Below are 15579 nucleotides of genomic sequence, written 5' to 3' on the forward strand. Positions count from 1 at the left end.
TTCTAACTACTACATCACACTGGCTCTCATTGACTGGAAATCATATTTGACTTTCATAGCCTCCCAATCTGTTGATTCTGGCATGATTCAAAGTGCTGGTAATCACCTTTAAAATACAGTTTGGTCCCAGAATATCTTAAAGATTTCTTCTGCTATATGAACGAATACGTTGAGATCTGTTCACATGTTGAGATCTTCAGCAGAGGTCCTGTTCCAAGTCCTATCACCTTCAGAATTACAGCTGCTGGTGACATGGAACAAGACCTTTGGGACAGTAGCACATAGGCTATGGAACTCCCTCCCACTGGATGCTCACCCTGCAAACCTTTTGCTGGGCTGCTTTTTTAAATGTAATCTTGGTAGGCATTTGATATTAGCTGAGTTGTTCAGTTGAGCCTCTTGTTTCTCTGCAGCTATTTTATGCAACTAGTATTAGTGTTTTTAGTTATATAATGTTATTCTGTTTTATTTTAGTTATGTAAGCCACAAAGGCCTACTGGTGGAAAAAAATCAGCCTAGAAATACCAACATGAATAAAATATGTAAACATATATTGAGCGGGGGGGGGGTCCTTTTGTCATTCTTTAACTATCCTCATTGTAGGAATACCATTATGTAATTGTAAACCCTATATTGGCTAGAATATACATCTGATTTCTCTTCCACATTTTATGCAGCATTAACTTTCACATATGGCACAAGTACTGCAAGAAAGTTTCAAAGTTGCATTTAAGCAGCATGTGGGGAAGTGTTCTAAATTGTGCAATTGTTCTTGTTCCTTCTGAGAATTTTTTTAATGTATTCTATACAAGCTGGCTTCTGAGTCTATGGGCAGCCTTTAGGAAGTGATGCAAAACGTATTATGAGAGACAACATCTGAATGATCGTTTTGCATCTGACTTTTGCGAGTGCTGAGTATAAAGATGTTAATTGACAGCCCTGGGTTTTGAATATTATTATTGAGGCTTTTTGCTGGTGTGGGGGCATGTGGTTTTGGATGGGAAACTGTTGTAAGCCACCTGAACTTTGAGAGAGAGAAGGTAGAAAATATCCAAATGCGATAATTAAATAGAATGTGAAGGGCACCATCCATCACCTGCAGGTGCAGCTGCAGGGAACAGGAGGGGTTTAGGATATTGTGCATGAGAGCTGTTGACCAAGGCCCTGGAAAGGAAAGGGCTGTCTGTGTCCTTGCCTGAGGCATGTATGACCCTCTCTTAAAAGCAGTGGCCAATGTGACCAGGGATGGCAAGGAGGGAAGAGAACCTCATTAACCCCCATGCTGAATCCCAACCCTGTACACAGCTGTGTCCATTTGGAGACATACCCAAAGTAATGAATCCAAAATTATAAGATGATCATTACAGCAGACCTATATCTAATGGACTGTTTTAAAAGGTTGCTATTGTGTCTGCAAGGGCTTGAGTTAGTTCTGTTCCAGAGGGATGTGGCTTTAACCGCAAGGGAGGTTGCTAGAGGCAACAAGGATAGTTTAGTTGGGCAGCTGAAGGTGAGAGCTGGAGCATTTCCAAACAGCAGACTTTAGCACAGGTTTACTGTGAGGCTTTACTGAAAATTAGAATTTCCCCCCCAAAAAGTGACACAAAAAGTGGATTATTTTTTTTAAACCCAGGATATAAAATCGGACTAGGCACTAACACGCAATGAAAAACCCGAATTGTGTGTGAAAAGCTCCCCAACATCTCACATGGACTTGGATGTGAATCTGGCCGATGTGCAAACGCACAGCCTCAATTCCAAGCTAAAAGCCCCGTCTGGAAATCCTCCTCGAATAGCAGAGAAAGAGAAATGGAAATTGTGTTCAGTTAAAGCAGGGCTGCACAACATTGGCCCTCTTGCAGACTTTGGACTATACAACTTTCTTAATCCTGGACTATTAGCCACTGTGGCTGGAGATGATGGGAGGTATAGTCAAAAAACAGCTGGATTTGTTTGTCTGTTTGTTTGTTTGTCTGTTTGTTTAACATATATTTATACCACCCCAAACTTATGTCTCTGGGCGGTCAGGGTCAGGGTCAGGGGTGTAGCTATAATTGAGTGGATGGGTTCAAAGAACCCAGGCCCCCAAGCTCCTGAGGGCCCCCCAGATCCACCTCTCCCTATTTTCTTCATGATCTCCCTCACTCCGAGGGACTTCCAGAGAGAGGGTTGAACATGGGCCTCCTCTCCCCTAGCTACGTCCCTGCTTAGGGTTAGATGGCAAAAGTTGTGAAGCCCTTGGTTAGAGGTTGGACTGAGTAGAAAGCTGGGAGATGGACAATATATATAATATGATACACAACAGAAGGTAAAGACCAGGCAAGGAAACAGCTTGGATTCGTAGTCTAAGTTAGAAGTGGTATTAGTTGGTGGGTGGACACTTAAAGAGAGAGTGAGCAGCTCTTATTCTTGCCCCTTCAGAGAGCTTCCAGAGAGAAAGAGAGAGACGCAGTGGCTGACATCCTGACTGATAATCACACAACTCCCCCAGTCTCACTGCATGTGCGCAGTTGTGCAAGAGCCCTTAGATGCTGGAGTGCTCACCGCACTCTGGGATGGCTCTGCAAGGTCAGAAGCATATCTGACACAGAGGGTCAGCCACATGCTTCCATTCTTGCAGAGCCCTTCTGGAGTGTGAGGAGCACTGAAGGTTCCTGTGCAGCAGCATGCATGCAAGGGGCCTGCGGGGGGGGGGGGGAGTGGTGCACAAGAGCTCCCATCATGCCCCTGCGGTCCCTCCCTTGAAGCTGCACACTTTGTTAGTATCTGCCTCCCACTCTGTGTAAGGTGCCTGAGTCTGGTTTTATTCGTCATGGGGATTTGAGAAACAAAGTAACCAGTCAAAGGGCAGAGGGTGGGGAGGGAGCTTGTTCTCATGACTAAATTCCTGGGTAGGTGAGGATCCGCCCAGGAATCTCTGGATATCTGAGGCCTTGGGAGTCCTCCTGACTCAGCAGCTCCAAGTCATCAGCTCTGAGCCTGGGTCTGCTACCCAGATCTGCTACCCAGGCTGAAAGTGAGGTAGGAGGGAAACAGAGCCTGCTCTACCTCCTGCTCTGTGCCATTGCCACTTTTAAACTGCTCCTGGGCAGCTGATGGTGCATTGTTTTGTTGGTCCCCCACCCCCACCCCCGCGCCAATCTCAGCTATGGAGATCACTCATGCCATTCATGTGGGCATCCACATGACAGAGCCATGAACAGGTTCCAGTCATCTGGAGCAGGAAGATAGAATTCTGCCTTCCCTCCAACAACCCTCCAACTCCCCAAGGCAACTAAGGGGAGACATGATCAAGGTGTATAAAATTATGAATGGAGTGGAGAGGGTGGACAGAGAGAAAAATTTCTCCCTCTCTCACAACACTAGAAACAGGGGTCACGCCATGAAACTGAAGGTCGGGAAATTTAGGACCGACAAGAGGAAGTACTTTTTCACACAGCGCACAATTAATCTATGGAATTCTTTGCCATGGGGTGTGGTGATGGCCACCGGCTTGGATGGCTTTAAAAGGGGCTTAGTCAGATTCATGAAGGATAGGCCTATCAATGGCTAATAGTCTGGTGGTTATGGGCCATCTCTAGCCTAAGAGGCATGAAGCTTCTCAATACCAGTTGTAAGGGAGCAACAGGAGAGAGGGCATGCTAATACCTCTTGCCTGTGGGTTCCCCAGAGGCATCGTGTAGCCAGCATGGTGCAGCCAGCATGGTGCAGCCAGCATGGTATAGTGGTTAGAGTGCTGGACTAGGACTGGGGAGACCCGAGTTCAAATCCCCATTCAGCCATGATACCTGCTGGTTAACTCTGGGACAGTCACTTCTCTCTCAGCCTAACCTTCATAGGGTTGTTGGGAGGAGGAGCTTAAATGTGTAGTACACTGCTCTGGGCTCCTTGTAGGAAGAACAAGATATAAAATGTAAAAATAAAAATAAAAATAAAATAAAATAAATCTTGTGGGCCACTGTGTGCAACAGGTTGCTGGACTAGATGGGCCCTGTGCCTGATCCAGCAGGGCTGTTCTTAAGTTCTTATGTTCCTCCAGTTTGGTCATGTGGACAAGCCCAATGGACTGTTGTTTTTGTATACACAGCTTCTAAGGGAAACCCTGGTCCAAGGGATAAGGACAGATTAACTCTAGGAAGGAAAAAGAATACATATCGGATCACTGTGTGAAACCAGGGACAGTAACTGATCCTATAGGGTAAAACCAATGTTCTTTGAATAACATTTCAAGTAAGTACGACTTTGAGGGGAGTGGGGAGATCCATAGTTATTTCTTCCTTTTTATTTACTTAAAACCTGGAAGACCAATTGTTGTAAAATAAAAATGTGTCTTAGTTTTACCACTGTAACGATTACTCTGTTTCTTTATCTACACCTGCTAGCTGGGCAAAGAGGCACCTTTTACTGTGGTGATTCTCTTTATTTAGCAGGGGGAGAGTAACTGGCCCTATCCACCCCCAGCACAGTACTTCCAGTGACTGTTGCTGGTGTCTACCTTATGCTTCTTTTTAGAATGTGAGCCCTTTGGGGACAGGGTTCCATCATATTTCTTTGTTTGTTTGTTATTTCTCTGTGTAAACCACCCTGAGCCATTTTTGGAAGGGCGGTATAGAAATTGAATCATTATTATTATTATTATTTATTTACACAGTCAGACAGGCGTTATTGACTGGTTTGTTTTATCCAGACATCGAGTCCTTCCCAAGGACCTGGGATGGCTGAATTTTATTGTCAATGTTGTTGCTGTTGTTATAGATATTGTCGCAGAATATAGGCTGTTCCCAGTAAAGCTGCTTTTTGTAATTGGCTGATGGTGATTTCTGTGGCCCCTATGGTGTTGAGGTGCTCTTCAAGGTTTTTTGGAACTGCACCCAGGGCGCCAATTACCACTGGGATTATTTTGGTCTTTTTCTGCCACAGTCTTTCAATTTCAATTTTGTTGTTGTTGTTGTTGTTATATCATGCCTACAGCCAGGCCCCCACTACTCAAACAGTCTAGAGAGGCTAGAGAATGGGACTCAGAAAGTAGTGGCAGTGAATCAAATAGTTTAAAGTACAATGACAGTTTTTCCTCCCTTTTATCTTTGAAATATAGAGCCCTTTCTCATGATCTGTGAGAAAGGGCTTGAAAGGGCAGGGGAGGAAGCCTCAAAAAGCTTACCTCCCCCAAAGACGAACCTCGCTGTTGGTCTGGGTGTGGAGATCACATCACACACATAGATGTGCAGCTGCTTCCTCAGGCAGCACGGAGGGTTGTGGGCTGGTATGCATTGCCTCGATCCCCAGAACTCCCATAATGCATGCACCATGCAAGTGCACAGTGCATTATGGGGATTCCCTCAACGCCAGCTGGGAGCCTGCTGTGGCTGGCAGACAATTAAAAAACTCGGGGCTAAGGAGCTCTAGATTCCTTAACCCTGTTTAAGAGGGTGGCTGGCTTGGTGAGTTTGCCACTGAGACGGCGCCGTGATTGGGCATGATCCCAGTGGTTCTTATGCATGGGCAAGACCGGGCTTGGCTTCATTCGCCTGGTTTTGCCTGCGCATGAGAACAGCCCCATAGAGTGACTAGGATCTGATCACCTAGGTCAAAGGAGACCAAATCCTTGGTGAGGTATTACAGACATAACCCAGAGGAGTGGTGACTCGATTCCATCACAATAGGACTAGACACAGCAGACTATTCTTGCCTCTGCCTGCTTTGTAAATCAACCCTCAGCCCAGCCCTGACCACCATCCATGCCCCATCTCTGGCCCCTTAGATCCTGATCTGTTTGTTCTAAACCTATTTGGATTGTGCTCTTGTCTCAGTACTCAACAACCAAGGAATGAAGAGAAGTTGAAATAATACATTTGATATATAGAAATAGCTTCCAATCTTCTATGAGCTGAAGTTTCAGCTGATATGGGTGTAAAAGATGACCTGAGATTTTCCTGATCTGATTGCCTGCTTTCTTTTAGAACTCACCATTGCCATATCTTCAAAACATGTGATATAAATAGCAAAACCCTGCTTGGTGGAGTGAGGAAGCCTTCACCACAACTGATTACCATAAGCAGGTGCAGATACATTTAAAGCAAAAGTCAGCTGAGTTGGAAAAGGTTTAAGTTTTTCAATAAATTATTTTTATAATGACTATAAAAGTTATATAGGACCTAGAGACTAGCTAGAGGAAAACACTTTTACTGTATCTGAATTGCTGGTAACACTTCCTGAAATATAAAACTGACAATCAGGCATCTGAAAAACATGATGTACTAAAAGATTCAAATATGAATTTAGCAAAGTAATCAAAGGAGAGAGGATTCATTATTTTATTTATTTAGACATTAGGAGGTGATTTGAGAAAGAGAATACAGCCCATTTAATTTTAAAAATTAGTTGAACTGCTGAAAAATTAAAGTCTGATTTGTATAAACCTTTGAATCTGTGATTCAAATAACTATTTCTTATATGAATATTTTATATATAATGTTATGACAGCAAATTATTAAACATAAAAATTATTTTATGGAGTTGACAAATACCTCTAACTCAGGAGCCTGAATAGAACACTTTATATTATATTAAGTATAGGAATGTTCTAAGCTCACATAGAGGGGTGACCATTTGCCAAAATTAGTAGGGGGAAAATAAATAAATGACACTTATTTTATTCACTTTTCATTTGTTTAAAAAAATGAAAAAGAAAAAAAAAAGTAACAAATCGCTTTTTCTGATAGGTTTCTCATTCATTTTCTGTGGCCCAGTTCAGACGTACAAGTTAACTGGAGTTAAGAACGGCCAAGGTTTCAATTCTTAACTCCAAATCATGCCACAGATGTTCACCAAACATATGGCCAGCCAAACTCCAGGTTTTATTTGTTTGTTTATTTTATTCGAGTTCTATACCACCCATCCAAAAATGGCTCAGTTAAAGGAGAGATGAGCCGCTCCTTGCTGCCCAGCCGACAAGGCACTTCCCTGCTGCCTCTATGATTGGAGTTTGGAATAGGCACTAAACCCCAGTTACAGCTAGGTCAGCATTTGGGTGCAACGCTTTTTCAGCAAAACCTCAGTTGTTGGCAGCAAAACCTAGAGATAACTGAAGGTTCCACTTGGAGTTTGGGGAGTTAAACCAGAGTTAGCTTTTGGCCCATAACTGCAGTTTCGTAAATTCAAACATACTGAAGTTACCACCTCAGCCAGCTATAACTGTGGTTATCCTGTACGTCTGAACTCAGCCTGTGTGTGTGTGTGTGTGTGTGTGTGTGTGTGTGTAGTGGAGGGGCATACTTTGTCCTGGTAGCAGCAGTGTTATCATGTTTTCTTGGGTGTGTGTTTGTTTTCACACCCTGTGACTATACGTTGTTTTAAGTGGGTGAATTAGCTTGAACCCATTGCAAATATGCATACAGTTTGGATAGCTGGATAGGCCATGGATAGTTTGCAAGTCAGTGTTAGGGTACCCCAAAGGAGAGTAACAGACTCAAAACCAGGTTTCTGAAAAATATAGATTAACTTTATTAAACAGGCACACAAGAAAGCAGCGGTAGTTCAGCTTCTACACAAGCTGTCCCAAAAATGTCATCTATGCCCATGAAGTCAAAGACTGACATTCAGTGCAGCTTCCCATGGGTGTGATTAGCACCAAGGGAGGGGGCTGCTGCTCACTCTTTAAAAAGCATTCACACCATTGCACAAGAGCACTCTTGCACAAATGCTGGCATTTCACATATGCAGTTGGGGAATGTAGAGCTGTTATTTGCAATGGCTATACATTGCATAACTGCATCTGTGCCATTCCAACATTTGTGCAAGAGTGCTCTTGTGCAATTGCGCAACACAGTCCATCTGTATTAACTGGATGTCACATGTGAAAGTTAATTGCTAATACACTGAGATGTCATTGAAATTAATGGGAGTTACACAGCCACCTAATGGCGCAGCAGGGAAATGCCTTGACTAGCAAGCCAGAGGTTGCTGGTTCGAATCCCTGCTGCAATGTTTCCCAGACTATGGGATACACCTATATTGGGCAGCAGTGATATAGGAAGATGCTGAAAGGCATCATCTCATACTGCACAGGAGATGGCAATGGTAAACCCCTCCTGTATTCTACCAAATACAACCACAGGACTCTGTGCTCTCCAGGAGTTGACACTGACTTGACAGCACACTTTACTTTTACACAGCCTACTTGTGACACGTCTGGAAATGAACTCTTTATAGTGAGGCCATCTGAGTGAACCTCCTGTAAGTTCCCTCACCAGCTGAAGGCTGGTGAGAACTCAGGACAAGAATTTCTCAGTGGTCATGGCTGGTATATATGAAATGTATTGCCCATTTTAACATATATTATTATTTTGAATCTATGTTTTAAACTTGATTGTATATCATCTTGGGTGCATCTTGTAGAAGTATAGTCTATACATGTATAACAAAATTAATAGTGGCTGACTTGATGAGGAATATTACTTAAGATAATTACATTGAAATTTACAGGACAAGTTATACATTGCTTAATTTGCCATTTTAATTTCAGTGGGACTACTCTGAGTACTTTTCTTCATCAGCCACTTAAAAACACAGATTTCACTTTCAATGATATCAGTTTGCTGAAGGAACTTCAAGTTCAGCCCTGTGGGTCATTCTGTCAGCAAACAAGGGGACAGAGTGAGTCACAGTGCTTGACCATTACACCAGCATCACAGATATTCATTATATATATGTTATTTAAAAGTAAATGTTATGGTCTCTGTTAAGCACCTGAAGTGTTAAGCACCTGAAGTGGTATACAGTACAGTTAAAACAATGGCAATAAAACAGCCCCTAAAACTCCATAAAACAACTAGTTTAAAACACAGTCCAGAAGATTTAAGTTTAGGTTCCAACCAGAAGTACAATTCAAAAAAGTACAACCCGTCTTCATGTAGCCTGGTAAATGGTATATCTTCAGTGTATTTGCTGGTATGTTTCAACTTCACCTATCTTGGATTTTCTAGGAAACATTTCTTCCTGGATAATGGAAGTTGATGCTGAAAGGTACCAGCACCAATTCCAATTACCCAGCAAGGAATATATGCCACCATCTGAAACTCCAGCAGCCACTGAGAGTCCAGAAGTGGCTCCAGACAGCACATCCTTCCTTCCTTGTGAAGTAATACAACTTTATCTATGATAGGGATGTGCAGGACTAATTCAATAGCAAACTGGACCGCCACGAACTGGTACGAGCGGTTCCATCTTGAACTGCTTCAAACCGATTGGAGCTGGTTCATCAAACCAACCAGCATCTGATCAGTTTGATTGAACCAGTTCAAATACCTATGGTTTGGTCCCAATTCAGTTCGACCGGTCCATGCACACCCCTAGGCTATGACATGTGGAACTGAAACATGCCCGGGAATTCTGAACTGTAGAACGACGACGACTACAAGAACAAGAACAAGAAGGAGTAGCACAACAGTAACTTCTCTGAACTTTGCTAACTTCAGACTCAGAAATATTGCTCTCTTTCAAACGAAGCTATTCACCCATTTTGCCAGGAGATGGGGCTGTGGATTTTGAATCTCCTACTGAAGCCTATAACCAAAAGATGGCAATTTCTCGTACAGGTTTCTTTCTTAATTGAGAAATAAATTCAAGAGAAATTGAAGTACTGTAACTTTAGTCTCGGTCAAAATAGGCTCATTTCTACATGATGTGTACAAAAATGCAATTAAGTGGAACATGTTTGTCTGCCATTAGAAATTCGATCCACTCCCCCCGCTTTTTTCTGTTCTTCAAATAAACTCATCATTTACTCTCTCATGACTTCCGTGAAGTTCCCTTGCACCTTGTTCCGGTACTGCGATGCCTACAGCAGAAGCTACAGGACCCACAGCCAACCAGTTAAACTTAGTTAAAGTGCAGAATTTTAAGGAAACTCTTGTGTTGATAGGAAATACAAATGCATTGGGGACTAAGATGTGAAATCAGCCTTAATCCAGTTAAAGTGGTTGGTGGATTGGACTGCTAACTTTCCCTGAACAGTTTTTAAACGATGCTCTGCGACTTCCAAACGGTGTCCACCACCCCGCGCCCATCCTGAACGAGAAAATGGTCCCTCTGTCGGCTCTCCTTCCCTCACTTGAGGTCGTGCTTATGAAACTGTTAAATGAACAGCTAATAGGATTGCTTTAATTACAGGATCAACTCCTGGGGTCGTGTTGATTTAACCCTGATTCAGATAAAAGGAGAAGCCGTTTTGGAAGCCAAGGTGTAACTTTGTTTCCTACTGAATCCTTTCGCACCCCCGCTGCTCTTTACAACTTTACTGCTCTATCTTGAAGCCATTTGTTCGGAAGAACAAATTCAATTCCTAAAACTCTAAGGCATGTGACATTTCAACCAGGCAAATAAAACCCTATGATAAAAGATGAGGGAACATTTTATGTGGTACTTTCCAGATACAGGAGCTTTTATTTGGATCATTTCCTCACTTGAGCTTTCTGGTCTCTTATCTGTGATCTAGGGATCCCCACCTCTTCTCCCCCCCTCTTTATCCCTCCGTAATAAGATTTAGTGAAGATTGTTTAGACTGTAGCTTCTCTTCCCCCTCCCCCACCCCCACCCCCCCAAAACCAGACCTTTGAGCCCGCTATGGAAGCACACAAGTAACCAGCAGCGGTCACTGTAGAATTGCAAAGTTTTGATATGGGGTGTTTCTTTTTAGATTGTGCATTCTTTTGGCACACGATGGAACCATTCTCCTCTCCTTTGCTATGTAATCCTCTCTGAGAGCTTGTAGAAGAGTGATATACACATATTCTTAACCATACTATTATTCAAACCTTTTCCACTTTATATAGGGGAGGTTGGTAGACTTGCCAAGAGAGATCTGTGTATATACCTCTATCTAAATTCTGACTAAAGAGGCTAAACACTCTGGAGTTGAAGGCCCCAATCCAGCAAATGCTAATTGTGGCTAAGTCGCATTGAAAGCATAGGACTTAAATTGTCCCATGTTCTTACCTTGTAGCCACCTAACGGCGCAGTGGGGTGAGGAACATGATCCGAAACTTGGAAGTCAGTGCCGCAGAGTTCAGTGGAACTTACTCTCAAGCAAGTTTGTTTAAACCTGCAGCCTTGGTCTCACAGACTAGCTGGGTAGGAGCCAAAATCTGTAAGCCTCATACTGCGTTGGGAAACACAGTAACAAGGACTCGAAAGTGACTAGTAAATCTAAACAAGGAGACAGAGGAAAGTACTTGGTGTGTTTGAAAAGAGAAAATTAATCGTGGGGTTTGTCCTTTATTATACGCCAGTTCCATTAAACTTTATAGGAACTAGTTCTAATGACGCTTGCTTGCTTAGGCCAGGGGAACAGGAAGACAGCCGGACCCTGAATATGTGAATTTGGAAATCAAACTTAAGAACAGCAGGACCAGGACTTACTTCCTCGTGTATATGCTTAGGATTGCAGCTTCAGTAATTCTGTGGAGAAATCAATGGCACGTCCTTCAGGTAAATGAGATGGGATGCCACATTTCATTTAGGCAGTAGCGAGAAAGAATCCAGATAATGAGGACTGAAATGTCCAGAAGAGGTTGAAGCTGGGGATTAAAAAAAAACAAAACAAAAAAAAACCACGCAAAAAACCCGATCTTGGATCTACTACTAACCTTAATATCAGCTATACTCGAGGTGTCAAAGGAACGATGAATATTTCCCAAGCTTTGTAGAGCTTTAGGGATATGTACTATTCCCCTTGCTTTGAAGCTGTCTTTAATCTTTATAAAATATGTCTCGCTACCAGTCAAGTTCTGCCAGTGATTACACATACATCATGAGATTTTCATAGGAACAGGAAGCACAACTTTTTGTACAACTTTTTGCACTACCTGGGGACTTGCGAGGTGCAGATAAGGCTAATCTCAAAAGCAGAAGCGTTGCTAAGAGGTGCTGGACTGCAGTGCACTCCATATACAACCCACGTCCCACAGAAATCTGTCTCTGATACTTTTGTATGATGTATGAGTACTGAGGAGAAAGACGTGATTTGACTCCTTTGGGACGTGATCATAGACAGCTTGAGTGTGCAAGTCTCCCGAAAGAAGTATCATAAGATATCTCTCTCTGGGATGTTTCTTAAATCGGACAGAATAGCATCTAAAGCAGTTCCATTGACCCAAACAGAAGTGAACGGGCCAAAAACAAACAAACCCTTAACAGGTTTGTTAAACGTGATGTTTTTACGCCATTTCCTCTGGACTTGTCTCCATAAACGTCTTTTACGATTCAAACGTGCATGTCTCACCATCACTCAATTTGACTGGCAGATGAATGTGTGAACTGCATCTATTGAAAAACATCCTGTTCATTCTGAGGAGAAGTGAAAGAAAGTTTGCATCTGAGGTGACGCAAAGAAGCTGTGATGGCTCTTTTCATAAGTGCAAGCAGTTACTTGGCAGCTATACCCTTAGTCCGCGTTTACCTGAAACTTACATCCAAGTCAATGTGATAAGAATATGGTGTTATTCTGAAGTATGGGACAATGGGTGTTCTTTTAAACTTTCAAGTCTCAGTTTTATACTACAGTTTATGGAGAAACTACCTACTTTCCACTTTTCACTAATAAGACGTTTTGTTTTTGTTTAAGTAAATGTAGAATTCGGGCCTTTTTGATACTGGAAGGATTTTGCTCCTAAGAGGAATCAATCTGTCAAGCTAAACCCAGATTGCCTTTCCTGGGCGTAATGTCAGGGCAGACCTCGGTCTGTCTAGGGAGATACTTTGCACGTACTGAATTGAATTTCCTGCTTTTGTGATGAGGCATAATTCTCCCAGCCCTGCCTGCTCGCCACAGTTGCAAATTGAAGCACCGCCCCGCAGTCTAGGAAAGTTCACCGGCAGTTTACATTTCTTGGGCATAATGGCCAAGTTGCTTGATTTGTTAGCGCTTTCCGAGTCTTCCCCTTCTTCGCCCTATAGACCCTGGCTGCTTGCAACCGACATAATGAAAGAGAGGGGGAACCTTGCTTAGTCAGTGACATAGGGCTGCGCTACAATTAAACCAGGTAACGAGACACTGGGCAGATGTGTTTTCATTGCACTGTAAGATAAATGCAGTGTTAAATGCCTGACAACTTCCCAGAAGCAATCAGCAAAAGTTTACGAGTGCATAAACCACAAAGACCATTCCTCGGGTATTTTTTATAAGCCCCGCATTTAAAGCTTCTATAAATTCTTCTGCCGGCTTCCAAACTAAAGTTAGTGGCGACTATTAAACAGGCTACCTTTCTCTAGGGAATCCAGGAAGAGTTTGCTACAGAGGAACTGCGAGATAGGTACAAAAATGATTGAGAACTCTAGGTTATGCTCGAGATATGTATATGTCGAGAATAAGATTGAAGGCTATGTTGTGTTTTGAAGCAAGGCTGGACAGAAATTCGCGCAGAAAGGCGATTATTGGAACGCGGCTGGGAAAAGATGGTAACACGCAGAGAGTGGGAGGGGAAATACTGTATTTAATCAGGAAGTCATTGACCCTCCTTATGATGAGGAAAGATCCACAGGGAAAAAGCAAAAGGCACTAGGCGCCTTGAATCTCATTGTTTGTGAGATGACCTTACACTTCTTCCACCTGTTCAGCGTAGAGTGGTCCACCTGTCCAGAAAGTGACGCGACATCAATCATTCAGCTAACCAGTCTCTCTTTCTGAAAGCAATCAGGGCTCTGATGATGATGATGAAAAGCCTTTAACACCGTATCAGCCGCCGAGCTATTCCGTCTCTCGTTTGCCAAATTGCTTAGTGAGCAAGGTGAACCACCATCCAAAAAGTTTCAAGCAAAAAAAGAAAAAAGATGGGGGAGGGGAGAAGGCAGGGTTAATGAAGCATCATAGCTCAATAACGACGTAGCTCTCTGTCTTCCAAGAACTGAAGCTATGAACAGTAAAAAGGTCCTCCATCTCCATCACATTATAATCGCAGTATCCGTCATCCTTAAGCGCTCCGAGAAGTTTTACAAGTTGATCTTAAACAGGAGGGAATTAAGGGACTGATTATTTAAAAGGACTTCCTGTTTATGGGCCCAGGGAAAATGAAGTTGCTCACTGAAAAACAGTAAACCACGATAGACGTGAACAGAGAGAGTCCTGTAAAAGAATAAGTTGGAAGTGGAGAGTTTGGTAATTCCGCCAAGGATCTGAGCCCAAGTCAAGTGCTGGGTTGCGAGAAGGGGGCGGGGAGAGGGGTCTCCCAAGGGAGAGGCTTGGCTTGTTTCTCCCTTAAATACAAGAGGTGACTGTGTATCTTATTCGAGTGCTCCCTAGATGGAACTCTCCAGTCAGTGCCGGGTTGGGGTGCGGGGGAGCTGCAGGCAGCTTGGCTTCTTTTCATTCTTATCCAGGTGAAAAATTCAAACGGAGTCAGTTGTCGCCTGCTCCTTTTCTTTGCCGAAACAAGACACCCAACTGTTCTGATATTACCATTCAAAAACAAGGTTCGGTGGCAAACCTCATTTGTGAATCTATTACAGAGATTAATAGATTATTTCTTCTTTTTCAACTAATTCTCAGTGGGGAAATTTAACCATATGGTAAGGAGAGAATTAGAATTTCATCACATTAGAGCAAAATGTAATGAAAAGAGTCCAGCACCTGGGGCCAACTGTGAAAGACACAATTAAAAGGTTTTTAATGAAACCAGAGGAAACCCAAAATTTCATAGCCTTCAGTTATTCTGTCACATAAGAATGATTTAGTGGAAATGTTGGGGGAAATATTTAGTGATGTCATACAAATGGAGGAGGGGATAAAAATAAAAACTGTGACATTATATGCCATAAAGCTTACAAGAAAAAAGTTGGCTGCTTGTTTCTTTTAGAGAACCAGATGGGTATTCTTTTACAAAGATCCACGGTATTATCCTAGTTCATTGTTAACCTCTGGCTGCTCAGATAGTATGATGAGGAACAGGAGGGGCAGGATAACAATATGGATAAAAGGCAGGTCTGAGAGATGACTTAGCTATTTAATTGCACCAACAGGACAGCTCTGCTGTTCTTTGGAGAAATATCTATTCTGAAATTGAGAAAGTTCCACCCTTAAAGTAGTAATAGGAACCTTATCCATATACCCCAACAGATATTTGATTTGAGGTGATCCATCCCCATTGATTTCAAATGGATTGGCACTGCAGTCTTAAGAATACATTGGAAACAACTTCTGTGGTGCTAATAGCGGAAACTATTTCCAAGTAAGGACCGAGGCTAACAGCAGTTTATATCCGTCCTTGGCTAAGAGAAAGTGAGTGAGTGACTTGAAAGTTGGGTGCTGTGGAAGCAGGACAGATTGCGACTTCCCACCACCACCACTACCATCAGTTGAGTTTACACTTCTCCACTGTGGGGGAATAAACGAGGAAGATGCAGCCACTAGTGGTTAGATGAAAGACTGGAAAGTGAGAGTGGGTGAGGGTAAAAGGTGGGAGTGAGAGAGAAACACAGCTTGCCAAGAAAGCAAGTGTGTACTCCAAATGAGCCGCAATGGAGACAAATGGGTTGGCTTTCCTTAGCCCAAGGTGAAGTTCGGTGGCCAATAAACGAGCAAGCGGT

The sequence above is a fragment of the Hemicordylus capensis genome, chromosome 4 (genome assembly GCF_027244095.1).
Source record: "Hemicordylus capensis ecotype Gifberg chromosome 4, rHemCap1.1.pri, whole genome shotgun sequence".
Classification (NCBI taxonomy): Eukaryota; Metazoa; Chordata; class Lepidosauria; order Squamata; family Cordylidae; genus Hemicordylus; species Hemicordylus capensis.